This window comes from Jaculus jaculus, chromosome 6 (genome assembly GCF_020740685.1).
Source record: "Jaculus jaculus isolate mJacJac1 chromosome 6, mJacJac1.mat.Y.cur, whole genome shotgun sequence".
Classification (NCBI taxonomy): domain Eukaryota; kingdom Metazoa; phylum Chordata; class Mammalia; order Rodentia; family Dipodidae; genus Jaculus; species Jaculus jaculus.
This window is the reverse complement of record NC_059107.1, coordinates 77,997,714-78,011,825: the sequence shown is the minus strand read 5'-3', so window position 1 is coordinate 78,011,825 and position 14,112 is coordinate 77,997,714. Positions and strand designations below refer to the sequence as shown.

General features: G+C 41.0%; 1 pseudogene; it reads left to right on the top strand.

The window, feature by feature from the left end:
* Positions 1-411: 411 nt before the first annotated feature.
* Positions 412-994, top strand: LOC101611890 (annotated as a pseudogene).
* The last annotated feature ends 13,118 nt before the right edge of the window (positions 995-14,112 follow it).

The window sequence follows — 14,112 nt, the reverse complement described above, 5'->3', positions numbered from 1 at the left end:
GTTAAAATTAGAAGTCAAAAATATACATTTAACTGGGTATGGTGGTACATGTCTTTAATCCCAGCACTCAGAGGCAGAGGTAGGAGGATTGCTGTGAGTTTGAGGCCACCCTTCATAGTGAGTTCTAGGTGAGCCCCTACCTCAAAAAACTATACACACACACACACACACACACACACACACACACACACACACATATATATAATGATAGCTAATTCCACAGAAACACAAGTTATCAGTTATGATGAGAGTGTTATTTATGAACATTATATACCAGTCCGTTGCATAACCTCAAAGAAATGGGCATTTCCTGACGGATACAATTTACTAAGATTGAGGAAGAGAAGTTGCATGTGTCACTGCCGCTGGGGGAAGCTGAGGCTGCAGGGGCTGTACAATGGCCAGATTTGTGAGATGGCTACTGACATTTCTGAATCCACTGTGGCTGAAGACAGAGGAGATGTTAGGTATAGTGCCATGTTATACACTGATTACTCACTTTGAGTCCTTTGGTGTGGAATCTGTTCACCAACGGAGTACTGTGAGTATATGCTTGATGTTGCTAAATGTAGGCAATGGTTAGCGAATTTTCCAAATGAATTTGTAAAACTCACTGTAGAAAATTCACCCAAACAAGAAACTGGAATTATTGAAAGTCAAGTAGCCAGAGGGGAAGAAGAGAAAAATGAGAGATGGAAGAGGTCAAATAAAACATAAAAAGAAGACTGTACCACAAAAGATTACTATAGCAAAAGTTCCCAGAGCAAAGAAGAAATATGTGACAAGAGTGTGTGGCCTCACAACTTTTGAAATTGATCTTAAAGAAGAACAAAGAGCTTTTGCTCAGAAATTCTCCTGTGGTGCTTCAGTAACACCTGAGGATGAGACCATCACTCAGGGAGACTTCACAGATGGCATAAGTGATGCCACTCAGCAAAGATGACCAGAGGCAGATGATGACAGCACTGAAGATCTTGGAGAAGTAAAGAACTGATCTTGGAAATTAGTCTGAATTTATGATCTGAACTGAGAATTGATATGGCCAAAGGAGAAGAAGCCTTTTAGAAATATATATTTATCCTGCAGTAAAGCTGTAGACTGCTCTTTTCCTTGGCATTTTCACTATTATATACAAGACTGGTTGGGTTTTTCTATTTTATTTTTATTAATTTATTTATTTTAAATATATTTATTTATTTGAGAGAGAGAAAGAGAAAGAGACAGAGAGAAAGGGCATGCCAGGGCCTCCAGCCACTGCAAACGAACTCCAGATGCATGCACCCCCTTGTGCATCTGGCTTACGTGGGTCCTGGAGAATTGAACTGGGATCCTTTGGCTTTGTAGGCAAATGCCTTAACCTGCTAAGCCATATCTCCAGTCCTTATTTTTATTTATTTATTTGAGATAGACATGGAGAGAGAGAGAGAGAGAGAGAGAGAGAGAGAGAGAGACAGAGACAGAGAGAGAGACAGAGAGAGAGACAGAGAGAGAGAGAGAGAGGCATCTAGCTGCTGCAAAGAACTCCAGACACATGGACCACTTTGTGAATCTGGTTTACGTGGGTCCTGGGAAATCAAACCTGGGTGCTTTGTCTTTGTAGGCAAACACCTTAGCTGATAAGCCATTTCTCCAGCCCTGGTTGTTTTTGCCAAAGTCTGATAAACAAGGTAGACTGTCGTGTGTGTGTGTGTGTGTGTGTGTGTGTGTGTGTGTGTGTGTGTGTGTGTGTATCTGAATTTAGTCAAATAAAAAATGTTGGCCATTTATAAAAAAAGATTGACCATGAAGAGAAAATCTTAACATACACATAATTATTAAAGAGAGTAATAAGTATTAAAAAATCTTTTCATCAATGAAAACCAAAGTATTGGGTGGTTTAAGTAATGAAGTCACCAAACATTTGAAAACTAAGATTGGGTAATCCTTTCTTGAGAAGTCCACACCCAATATGTACATGCCTCCCTCTGTTGGCACATGTATTCATATCTCTTCCTTTTTTATCTTTGTTTTTCAAGGTAGGGCCTTGCTGTAGCTCAGGATGACATTCACTATGTAGTCTCAGGCTGTGATCTTCCTACCTTGTCCTCTTAAGCACTGGGATTAAAGGCCTGCACCACCACCCACTTTCCTTCAGACTGACTCAGAGTAGTCAAGAATCCCTGCTTCACTTGAGTGGTGGTATCTAAAAGAACACCTCAGGCTGCTACACTGAAAGTGTGGAGTGATGTCTCCCACTTTTGTGGCCCCTACTTCTGGCTTCTTTGCTAGCTGTCTGGGATGACTTGGAAACACCGTTGTCTCCACAGTTTAAGAACACCCTAATGATCATGTTGCTTACACTTGCAAACTGTTAAAAGATTCAAATGTCCTCTTCAAATACTATGTCCAAGATTTTCTGCAGAGTTCCAGGATACCCAGAATTATCTGCAAATGTTGAAGTGTCTGTCTATGCTGTGAGCAGCTGTCAGCATTTACTAGTCATTACCTGTTGCTAGTATAACCAAAGAACTGATTTTACACTTTATATAATTGAAATGAGAATTGCCACCTATTGGCTAGCACAGGACTGAAGGATTTATACCAACATAAGTGGTAGAGTTTCAAGTCTTAATGCATCAAATGAGTGCACATTTGTCTAGCCTGTCTGGCTTTTCTTTCCCAGTCTAAAGGTGATATCACAAGCTTGGACGCTTGCCTCCTGTCCTAGCACAGCAAGTACTGTTTCCCAGGACTTCTGTGGTCACTGCATGTACTCAACACATCCTTGTGGGCTTGTATGTGCAGCTGAGCACCCAGCACTGGTGACATGGCTGTCAGCACTCCATGGTTCACATGGTCCCCACCTCTCCTCACATGATCCACACCTCCGCCCTCAGCTGCCTGGATTCTGATTCCTCTATATCCAGCTGCCCTGGCCTACCTCTACTTCAGCTCAGTCTTCTCTGGGAAAACTGTGGGGATGAGGACCAAAACCCATCTAATGTCAATTCTAGCACTGATTCTGCTCACTGCAAACCCATTTCCAGTTTTTAAAACCCTTTTATCTTGAAATAATCCTGTACTTCCAGAAATGTTCCAGATAGCCTAGATATAAAGAATCCCATGGTATCTTGTCTAAGATTTCCACATGTGAGCATGACTGACAATTGATCACAGCTGCTCCATTCTTCTTCTGTGTCTGCACCTGATGGCACTTAACTTGTAGCTTTATGTGTAAAATCATAAGTCTATAGCCACAACTACTTCTATGTCCATCTCTCTCTCCCCAGATGTGTGTGGAGCCCTCAGACAGGTATATTTTCTTACATAATTAGAGAACAGTGATAAAAATTGTACAATTAGGGCTGGGGAGATGGCTTAGTGGTTAAGGTGCTTACCTGCAAGGCCTAAGGACTCATGTTCAACTCTCTAGGTCCCATGTAAATCAGACGTACAGTGATGCAAGCATGCAAGGTTGCACATGCACACAAGGGGGCAAACACATCTGGAGTTCGACTGCACTGACTGGATCCCCTGTCATGCCAATTCTCTCTCTCCATCTCCTGTGCTCACTCTCTCTTTCTCTTTTGCATAAAAAAGGCCAGTCTGTTGGGCTTGCCTCAAAAAAATTTTACAATTAATATGAATACAATATTATTATTTAACCAACAGACCTCATTAAAGTTCTGTGAATTTCCCCCTTATCTTGTTTGTAGCAGTAATGGAATCTTGCCTGCCTCTCTTCCTACTATGTTTGCCACCTTGTAGCAAAGCTTGAAATCATAGCTTGCTCTTCTCAACAAATCATCTTTGAGACAATCACAGTGTTCATAAGTACAAAAATTGTTTTGCTCAGGAGGTGGTATCTGACATTGTCAAGATAAAGAGGAAAACATTTAGACCATCAGGTTAATATGTAAATTGCTGTGATAATGTTCATTCTTTCCTAATTTAGCTTTTGTAATATTGTCTTGACATTTCATTTTCTTTCTTTGCTTCTTCCTTGCCCTCTAGGCTCAAAGCTTCTGAATGGATCCATGTTTTGGGTAGGGTGTGGAAAAACAGGAACTAGTTAAATGCTTCTGGTCAAAGTGTAAATTGGTACAATAGCTGGAAAAAAGTAGTCATTATTGACTGATGTTGAAAATGTGTATATCATATGATCCAGTGATTCTATTATTTTGGAAGATACCCAACCACCGTGTTGTGTAATGTGGTAGCTGCTAGCCACATGTGGTTCTTGAGTCTATGGAATGTGTCTAGACTGCACTGAAATGTGTGGAAATATAAGACAACCAGTGGATTTTGACTGTTTAGTATGAAATATTAAAATAGCCCATTGACAGTTTTTTAAAAAAATTCTTTTTATTTGACAGAGAAAGAGGGAGACAAAGAGAGAGAGAATGGGTGAGCCAGGGACTCCAGCAACTGTAAATGAACTCCAGACGCTTGTGCCCCTTTGTGCATCTGGCTAATGTGGGTCCTGGGGAATCGAACCTGAGTCCTTTGGCTTTGCAGGCAAATGCCTTAACTGCTAAGCCATCCCTCCAGCCCCCAATGACAGTTATTTTAAAGTATTCATTGCTTATCAACATATTGGTTTAATAGTGGCACGTGTGTTATGGTGGAACCAACTGCCCTCTAACTGGACTGGAGGCCTGCTCCATGGGAAGGAATACAGCCCTGATACTAAAAACTTAAAACAGGGGTCGTCATGAGTCCTAGGGGTGTAACTTCTGCTGCTGTCTGGCTAAATGTATATACCATGCTTATCAAACTGCCCAGTAACCACTTCTCTTAATGTTCATACCCATATATTAATGCTATTCTCACTTTTGGTAGAGAACCTTCTATTTTCAGATGGCAGTGACCTTGGGATGACTCAGAAGGCATCACAGTGCTGGGAAGAAATGACAGGAGTGCTCAGCACTGCAATATCTCTATCACACCTTCCAAGGTTCAGGGTCTCCTGCGGAAGAGGTGATGGAAAGAATGTAAGACCAAAGGAAGGGTAGGATTCCTTACAATGTGCTCCCCCCAGACACAAAATGGCCTGGATATCCATGACCTCACAGTGCCTGACACTACCTACACAAGACCATCATAAGAGGAGGAAAAGATAATGACATCAAAATAAAAGAGAGACCGATTGAGAGGAGGAGATGATATGATGGAGAATGAAGTTTCAAAGGGGAAAGTGGGGAGAGGGAGGAACATTACCATGGGATATTGTTTATAATCATGGAAGTTGTTAATTAATTTTAAAAATTACATAAAATATAATAAATATAATAATTTGGGCCTGGAGAGATGGCTTAGCAATTAAGCATTTGCCTGCAAAGCCAGAGGATCATGGTTTGATTCTCCAGGACTCATGTAAGCCATGTAATGCATGCATCTGGAGTTTGTTTGCAGTGGCTGGACGCCCTGGTGTGCCCATTCTCTCTCTTTCTCTCAAATAAGTAAATAAATAATATTAAAAAACAAATAAATAGGGCTGGAGAGATGGCTTAGTGGTTAAGCGCTTGCCTGTGAAGCCTAAGGACCCCGGTTCGAGGCTCGGTTCCCCAGGTCCCACATTAGCCAGATGCACAAGGGGGCGCACGCGTCTGGAGTTCGTTTGCAGAGGCTGGAAGCCCTGATGCGCCCATTCTCTCTCCCTCTATCTGTCTTTCTCTCTGTGTCTGTCATCTCAAATAAATAAATAAAAATTAAAAAATAAATAAATAAAAATAAAAGGAAAAATTAATATTAATTTTATCTCCTTTTTACTTTTTAAGAATATTTGCTTATTTTTGTGTAGGGAGACAGACAGGAAGGAGAAAGAATGGGTACACCACTCCTCCTGCTGTTGCTGAAAAGAAATTCCAGATGTGTGTACCACTGTGTTCATCTGGCTGTATGTGGGTTCTGGGGAATTGAACCCTGGTCCATCAGGCTTTGCAAGCAAGTGCCTTTAACTTCTAAGCCATTATCATCCTATAGTCCTTATTTTTATTTTTAAACATTGTGGTTAGTATATAGTTTATGTTTGTGGCCCTCATAAGTGGATCACCTTGTGTTTTGGGTACTGTTGCTCTAGAGATAGAAAAAAGACTGAGCACAAACAATGCTTTAACTATAAATGACTTACATAATCACTGCACAGAGGAAGGAGAAATATGTCATACTAATTTAGCAATAGTGAATGTTATATTTATTCATAGGTAATAAATGAAGCATGACTGTTTTGTATGAGGGGCTTGAAGCAAGTTGCAAGGATACTTATAGTACAATTTCATTGACATATTTCAAGTTAAATTCAATAGTGTAAATTGTACAATTTAGGGTCAATAAGTGGTTGTGGTAGTTTGGATGTCCCCCCCATAGATTCAGAAGTTTACTAAAGCTTGTAATTTAGATCTCCAGCTGCCTGGCTGGAAGAGGTATCACTGTGGGCAGGTATGGAATTTCAACCTAAGGTATGAAGAGTGCAGTCTGAGTTCTGCCTGGGCGGTTCTCTGCTGTTCAGCTGCTGGTTTTTGTTCTTACTTTTGGTGGCAGGTTTTCTCTTTCCCACCATTATAGAACTTCCCCTGGATCTGTAAACTTCAATAAGTTCCTTTATCCCATAAACTGTTCCTGGTTTGGGAGTTCATTCCAGCAATGTGAGCTGACTATGACAGAAATTGATGCCAGAGAGTGGGTTGTTGCTACATGATGAATCTGACCATGAGGTTTTAGTCTTTTTGGACTTTTGTTTTTGGAGGAATGGGAATGGACTTTATATGTGCAACTAAAGGTGCCTTCCAGAGCAGTAAGTCCAAGTTTTATGGATATTCTGGTGAGAGTTTGAAAATGCTAAGTGCAGAGAGAATTGCATTTGGAGGCTTGGTTTATGAACTTTCCAAAAGGAAGGAAAGACAGCAGAGAACTTTGTTTGAACTGGGCTGCTGAATAAGATCTATTACCCATGTCCAGAGAATTAGATCAAGGTTGCATTTGTAGTGGACTGATATGATTGGCTAAAGAGATGGAACTGAGAGCTATAAGATTTAAAATTTGAGAAATTCAAAAATGTTTAAAATTTACAGCCTATTGTTAAATACATTAGCAATATTAAGGAAGATGATCCCACTATTTTACATTGAAACAATGGAAAGGATGCCCAAGGAAAGACTGAATAGGAAAACAAATGTAATTTAGTTAATTTATGGGGTGGGGGGCAGATAGAGACATAATGGGTGTGGCAGGGTTTTTAGCACTGCAAATGAAATCCAGACACATGCACCACTTTGTGCATCTGGCTTACATAGGTACTGGGGAATCAAGCCTGAGTCCTCAGGCTTTGCAGACAAGCACCTTAACTGCTAAGCCATCACTCTAGCCCTGCAAACTCTTTAAAAGGAGTTAACTAAAAGGAAAGAAACTGTTTTTCAAGGTCACAATTTATTTTGTCCCTGGATTAACAATAAGGCTGTGTCCTGCATACCTGGTATTGGTTTCAGAAGCATGGAAAAATGCCTGGAGTGGGTCATGAAGTGCACACCATTCCAGGAGCCACTATTGAGATGTGGCATGAGGCAGGGCATGATGGCCCTGATAAAGAGATTGGTAAAGCTATTGGAAGAGGGACTGTCGTTTGCATGGAGACCTGAAGATTTCATGGATATTCTAGGACCGTGCAAGGGCTACCATGGAGTGTTGTTGTTTCCTTAGCTGTTCAGTCCAGCTGGAGGGGTGGAATTGGGAATTCTGGAGACTGTCAGTCACTGATTTTCATATTGGAATTGAACTGCACATGTTTGATATTTACTTGATGGTCATTGAGTTTGTATTGGCCCAGTCTCTCCTTGTTATGCCTTATAGCAATGGAAGTCTTTACTCTGTGCCATTATATGCTAAAAATATGTAACTTATTTTGATTTGCAAGACTCATAGTTGAGACAATCTTAACTCAGATGAGAGTTGGGACTTTAGAAGTATTTTAAGTTGGTAAAGACTGTGGGGACCTTTGAATTTGTACTGAATACAATTTACAATGTGAGATAGTTATAAATCTATTGAGGGCCAGGGAAGGAATGTGGTGGTTTGAATGGGGATCCCCCAGTATATTCACGAGTTAATTAAGGCTTGTAATTTAGATTTTCAGCCTGCTGACTGAGGAGGTGTCACTGTGGGTGGATCCTAGGGCCCAGCCCTGTGGTGTGTTTGGGGGCAGATCTAGAATTCCAGCCTAAGGTATGCACAGAACAGTCTGAGTTCTGCCTAGATTCTCTGCTGTTTGGCTGCTGGTGTTTGCTGTTGCTTTTGGTGGTGGGTTTTCTCTTTTTTGCCATTATGGGACCTGCCCTGGGTCTGTAAGCTTTAATAAATTCCTTTTTCCCATAAACTGTGCCTGGTTTAGAAGTTCATCCCAGCAATGTGAGCTGATGATGACAGTAGTAAAATCAAAAGAGACAGAAGAGCATGTATATGGGACGGCAGTACTTCTTGAGTACTGAGAATTCTATCTGCAGAAAGGGGAAGAATATAAAGTCTATTTTGTTTTCATTTTTCTCCAACCTAATCTTCTCACTACTTGAAAAAATAGCTGGAGGAGCTAGAGAGATGGCTCAGCAGTTAAGGTGCTTGCCTGCAAAGCCTAAGGACCCAAGTTTGATTCCTAGTTTCCACATAAAGCCAGATACTTAAGGTGGCAGATGTGCCTGGAGTCTGTTTGCAGTGGCTAGAGGCCCTGGTATACACATTCTCTCCATCTCTCTTTCTCTGCCTCTCAAGTAAGTAAGTAAGTAAATAAATAAATAAAATATTTTTTTAAAAAAAGAAAAAAAATGATAGCTGGAGAATGGTCAAATTTCTTTTCTTCTGCCTTCTATTTAGTCATAAAAATCACCTATATTCGCTTCTTTTCTTTGCCAATTGATGATAATTTTATTGGTGGAAACCCTAATTTTAAAGTTATGTTTAAATTATTTTAATATTTCCAAAGTTACTTCCTTTTCATCTAATCTTTGTAACCAAAGAAAGGGCTTTATTAAGGTTAATATTCACTGAACATCCCCTTTTCTAGTCTTGATATTGTTGCAAAGTTTTATTCTTACTTTTCTTTTACAGTCAACAGTTAAACTTGTATTGTTTTTGTTTTGTTTTTGTTTTTTGTTTTTCGAGGTAGGGTCTCGATCTAGCTTAGGCTAACCTGGAATTCACTATGTAGTCTCAGGGTGGCCTTGAACTCATAATGATCCTCCTACCTCTGCCGAGTGCTGGGATTAAAGGCATGTGCCACCACGCCCAGATAAACTTATATTGTTTTGAAAGGTGTTTTCTTATTCTTGTTTGCAGTAAATGTTTACTTTTATTTCTACAGATTAATCCTTTGATGCACACACAGAAGAAAAAGCTAACATGCAGAGAGAGCGGCTCTTCCTGGCAGTTAATAGCAGTCCACTTTTTATTACTATACATACCCAAGTGTGGGTTCTTACAAAGAAAAAAAGGTTTACTTAACTCCCAGTTTTGGAGGCTGAAAGTCCAAATAGAACAATACTGGTATGGTAAGGTCCCCACTGGCACTGTCACGTCAAGGTGGAATGGCACCACAATGGAGAGATTACATTTTCAGGAAGGAAACCGGAAAAAGGAGTGGGGCCAGTCTTATAACCCCCAATAGGGTTCATCTCTTCAAGGTCCCACCATCTTTCAACATTGTCACATTAGAGTCCAAGCTTCTAACCCAGGAGCCCTTAGGGGACCTAATTCATGTCACATCCAAACCACAGCAGAGTCCAAAGCTGTTGGTAACTAACACACTTACCGTAAAGGTTTACTGTTGGGATTAGATGACATAATAAATGCTCAGGAGCCTGCAACAGTTTCTAGCATGAAGCTAGAGGCCAACAAATGTTCAAATGTTGTGTTCTGTCAATATCTGTGGTATTCTAGATTATTCCCTCAACTTTCCCAATGCTAGGAACCTTTGTAAAATTGGCTTCTGTGGCTAGACTGGCTCAGAGTTGTGTGTGGAGGTTAATTAAGGAGTGAGTAATAGTCAAGAAATTGGGAGGCAGGCAAGCAATGTACAATGTAGGCCTCTCCACAGAGCCTTAGCTGAGTCTGCCTGGAGCTCTGGAACTGGGAGAGTGCTTCAGAGCCTTTGTGGCTCTCCATCAGCCATCCTTTTGGTTTTGTCTGTCTGATAGAGGTGGATGTCACCCTATGGCTGAATGGAAGTCTCAGAATGGATTGGGCTGGGAGCCAACCTTAGCTGGGCTTGTCAGCATACTGATGCTGAAGCTGCCCTTGGTAAGGGTCTCCAAACCGAGCACACGCTTTCCCATGCTCAGTTCTACACACCAGGCCACTGGGCTCACCTTCCTGAGCTCCTTTGTCCATTTCCTGGAAATGTACACAAGAACGCTCTAGCTGGCATCAAGGCTAGTGTGGAGTACTGGCCAGCCACTTCTGCTAGCGTCTTGCTGTCTGCTAGCTTCCTCACTTGTTGAGGTGGTCTACCCTATGGGGTCCAAGCTCCATTTCTCCAGTGATGGCTGCTTTTCTTGCCCAATTGGTTCTAAAACTGGATATAGGAGGTCTGAGATGGATCTCATAGGCCTCCCTTATGTAGTGGAGGCTGCACCTCCTCCAGACTCTCCTGCATTGAGACCCCAGGAGCACCTCTCCTGGGCTCTTAGGCTTTTGTCTCTGATGGAAGAGCTCCTCTCTTGGCTTCTTTTGTTCTGAGGCCTTAAGACTGGGACTGTGCCAGCTTCCAGACCTCTCCAGCCTGAAGATAGAGACCCGGGATTTCTCAGCCACCATAACCATGACACCAATCCCCCAATAAAGCCCTTCTCCTCTCTCTATACATGTAGGGATAAATGCACATGGATGATGTTGCTTTGGAGAATCCTATCACAACGGATTCCGAGGGACAGGGGAGGGGGAGGATGAAGACATGAAGCACAGAGCAGCTTTGGGGCAGTGCAACAATTCTACATGCTACTGTGTGACCCATGGTGGCTTTATGTCCATGACAGAATAGCACATGCCCCATAGGACTGCAGAAGGCAAAGCGTACACTCTAGTGTAAACTATGATGTTAGTAAATAGTAAGAAAGAGGCCAACTCTGATTCAAGTAGCATAAATCTACCACACTCATGGGAGATGCCAACATCACAAGACTGAAAGGAAGGGGCAGACCATGGAGCTCTGCATTCTCTCAATTTTCTGTATATTAAAAATTGTTAAAGTAAGGCCTATGAATTTTCTGGGGAGATGGATCAGTGGTTAAATGGGCTTGCTTGCAAAGCCTGCTAACCTGGGTTCAGATCCCCATGACCCACATAAAGCAGGATGTGCAAAGTGGCACATGTATCTGGAGTTCACTTGTAGTAGCAATAGGCCCTGGCATGCTCATATGTAGTCATGTGACTGAATTTAACAGCAGGCAGAGGCCTCATCACCTCAGGCAGTTTGGAAAAACCAGGACACAGATGTACAAATGAAGTGTGATGATTTGATTTAGGTGTCTCCCATAATCTTATGTGTCCTGAATGCTAGGTCCCCAGCTGGTGGCAATTTGGGAACAGAGGGGATATATTGTTGGGGGTGGGATTATGGATATTATAGCCAGTTTCCTCTTGCCAGTGTTTGGCACACCTTCTTTCTACTATTGTCCACCTGATGTTGGCCAAGAGGTGATCTCCACCCTCTGCTCATGCCATCATTTCACCCTTCCATCATGGAGCTTCCCCTCAAGTCTGTGAGCCAAAATAAACCCTTTCCTCTCACAAGCTGCTCTTGATTGGGTGTTTTCTGCCAGTAACACAAAGCTGACTGCAACAAACAGTGTTTGTTCATGGGTATGTAATCACAATAGCATGATTACTTGATTCTAGATTCTTGCTATTTCCATAAGGAGCCATGACACAGCATGTGTCTTGTTGTACACATGCACGGGATGGCCTGTGATGGGACACTGAATAAACAAATGAGGCAAACTGGAGTCATTTCTTTTGATGACTGCCAGGACTGGTGTGTTCTCCTCTGGCACCCACCCTAAGTTCCTGGCATCTGCTTTTATGTTTCCTCCCAAGCCAAAAGCAGAAAGGACTTGACCTCAACTGACATAGAAAGTGGAAGAAAGTGTAAGCATCAAAAAGTAAACCAACAAGTTGATGAAGTTAGTGAATTTGCAGAGGAATTAATTTAATACCACCCAGTGAGAATCCACACTTTGGAGAACTTGAAGGCAATGGGGGTCTTGCTCATCTCTCCTGCTCTCAAAAGATGTTATCTGAGACATAGCTTTTGCATGTGTTGTTGGTTTGCTCGAGCATGTACAAACACTGAAAACCCTCACTTTCACGCTTATTCACTCAGCCAGCGCTGATAGAGTACTGGTGGCTAGGCTTTACTAATGCACTGCAGCTCTGGACCAGATGGCCTGAGACAGGAAGACTGTTTTCCTCCTTATTCCTGCTTCAGCCACCTCCCCTCCTCTTTCTACCCTTTCCTTCTTTCCTGGAGAAGAGCCTTGCCTGATTGGCAAGATGGTGAGATGCTTGCCTTCAAAGAACAGTTTTTCTAATGGGCACATTACTGTTAACTAGGAGAACACTACTTTTGCATACTTTTCATTCCATCTGGAGTTTGCCTATGTAGTAGAGACAGAAGTTCCATCTCATTTGTAAACTCAAATATCAAGCCATTATTAATGAATTAGTGCTTGAAAAGGCATCATTATCATGGACTGTTCCCATGTCTTTACAGGTCTGCTTTGGTCATTGTTCTATACGTTACTATAGATTGGCTATACTTATCTATTCTCCTTCCTGCATAAAATTTAGAATCAGGGCTGGGAGGATGGCTCAGCTTTTATTGGCACTTGCTTGCAAAACTTGGTAGCCCAAGTTTGATTTCTCAGTACCCAGGTAAAGCCAGATGCACAAAGTAGTGCTTGTGTCTGGAGTTCATTTACAATAGCAAGAGGCCATGATGCACCCTTTCTTTCCCTCAGATAAGTAAATAAAATCATAAAACATAAATAAAATCTAGAACCAGTGTTTGAAATTACCCAAAATTCCTGTTAGGTCTCTTGATTGGCATTGACTTAAATTTGTAGATTATTTGAAAAAGAAATGACATCTTTCAATGTTAAGTCTCTCAGAAATGTAGCAAAGTTTTTCCTTTACTAGGGATATTTACAAAGTAAATGACATATTTCCCAAGGTATTTTGGTTAGATTTATTTTTAGTTAATTTCTAGTATTATATATCTGTACATATAATAGAAATATATATTCATTCTCTTATGTTCATCTTTTTTTTTTAGTCTGGCCATTGTTATATTGGCCATATACCCTTCCAAACTACTGACCTCTTAATTCTAATATTCATTCCAATATTTTAAAACACATTTTCATGACAGATTTTATGTAGTCTTAAAATTGTTTTTAAACAATCATTTCTAAATGTTCATAATTCTTTTCTGATTGTTTCACTTTTTTTTTTCTTTTGGTTTTTCAAGGTAGAGTCTTGCTCTATCCCAGGCAGATCTGGAATTCACTCTGTAGTCTCAGGGTGCTCTTGAACTCACAGTGATCCCCTATCTCTGTCCCCCCAGTGCTGGTATTATTGCTTGATTTATTGCACTGCTTAGGGCCAGGAGTGGGTGGTCATAGTGATGGTTGAAATCTGTTACTTGTTTTGCTTTCAAAGGAAATACTTAAAAACTTTTTATTAGGGTTAATTATACAAAACAATGGATTTTATTTGGCATTTTCACATATTCACTTCCCATTCCCCTCCCTTGTTCCCTCTCCCTACTCTTCCCTACTAAAGGTGCTACATCTAATATTTCAACATTAAATAGAATATTTGCAGAGCCCAGCATGGTTGTGCATGCCTGTAATCCCAGTGCTCAGGAAGTTGAGGCAAGGCAATCATAGGTTTGAGGCTAGCCTGAGCTACCTAGTCAGATTGTCTCAAAACCCAAAACTAACAAAATAGAATACTTGTGGTAGGTTTGTATGTATATTTTACTTGGTCAAGGAAGGTATTTTTAAAAAAAAATTCCTTCTCCACCTTAATTTCTAACTTTATAAGCATATTAAAAATGGTTACATAATTTTTGTTGAGATAGGATCTTGC